The sequence below is a fragment of the Pristiophorus japonicus genome, chromosome 28 (assembly GCF_044704955.1).
Source record: "Pristiophorus japonicus isolate sPriJap1 chromosome 28, sPriJap1.hap1, whole genome shotgun sequence".
NCBI lineage: Eukaryota > Metazoa > Chordata > Chondrichthyes > Pristiophoridae > Pristiophorus > Pristiophorus japonicus.
The window spans coordinates 15,358,068-15,358,797 of NC_092004.1; the positions used below are offsets into that span (position 1 = coordinate 15,358,068).

Here is a 730-nt window from a genome sequence, read left to right on the forward strand (position 1 = left end):
TTCACCTCACACGCGAAATGTCCCTGGTTCAAAACTGCACGGAAACATTTTGAAAACATATTCAATTAAATATTTGTAGAAATGGATTTATTCATAATAGTAGATCAATATTAACAAAAAACAATGTCCCACAATCTTGTTAAATTTTCTGATATCTCTGTTCAGTTCTGTATACACTCAAACTGAATGCTCATAAAAATACTGGAGTGGGAACTCACTGGATAACAGCACAGCTGGCAATGTTTGTGGAATATATTCGCGCAGCCAAAACGCACAATGACAACCTGGAATCGTGCAGCACCGAATCCACGGGGAAAAACAGTTAAATGCTTCGTCCCTGGGTGGGCTCGAACCACCAACCTTTCAGTTAACAGCCGAACGCGCTAACCCATTGCGCCACAGAGACTGACGCAATTACACACTGCAAGACATCCCAAACCAGGGTGTCAGTCAGTTAAAGCTTCAGATTGCTCTGACCGGGATGGAACTTGTCCACTCTCAGTTGTACTTTTCCCAAGTAAAGGATGGGACATTCATTGCGGATGTGTGGAAGCAGTCTGGTCCCGCACACCGCAGACACTTCCATGTCACCACCAACAAGCTCTCCCACAACCGGTGTGATCTACCTTCCAGCCTTCCGGTGCCTTGTCTGTGACGAAGTATTCTGATTGTCCCGAAGCAGGTATTAGGTATGAATTCCTTTTCAGCTCCTGACTGCGGATATTGCTGT

The 730-nt window shown here is 44.9% G+C and overlaps 1 non-coding gene across 1 annotated transcript; it reads right to left on the reverse strand.

Annotated features, from left to right (window-relative positions):
* Positions 1 to 332: 332 nt before the first annotated feature.
* Positions 333 to 406, reverse strand: trnan-guu (transfer RNA asparagine (anticodon GUU)). Its single transcript has one exon. It is a non-coding gene; the product is annotated as a tRNA-Asn (tRNA).
* Between the last annotated feature and the right edge of the window lie 324 nt (positions 407 to 730).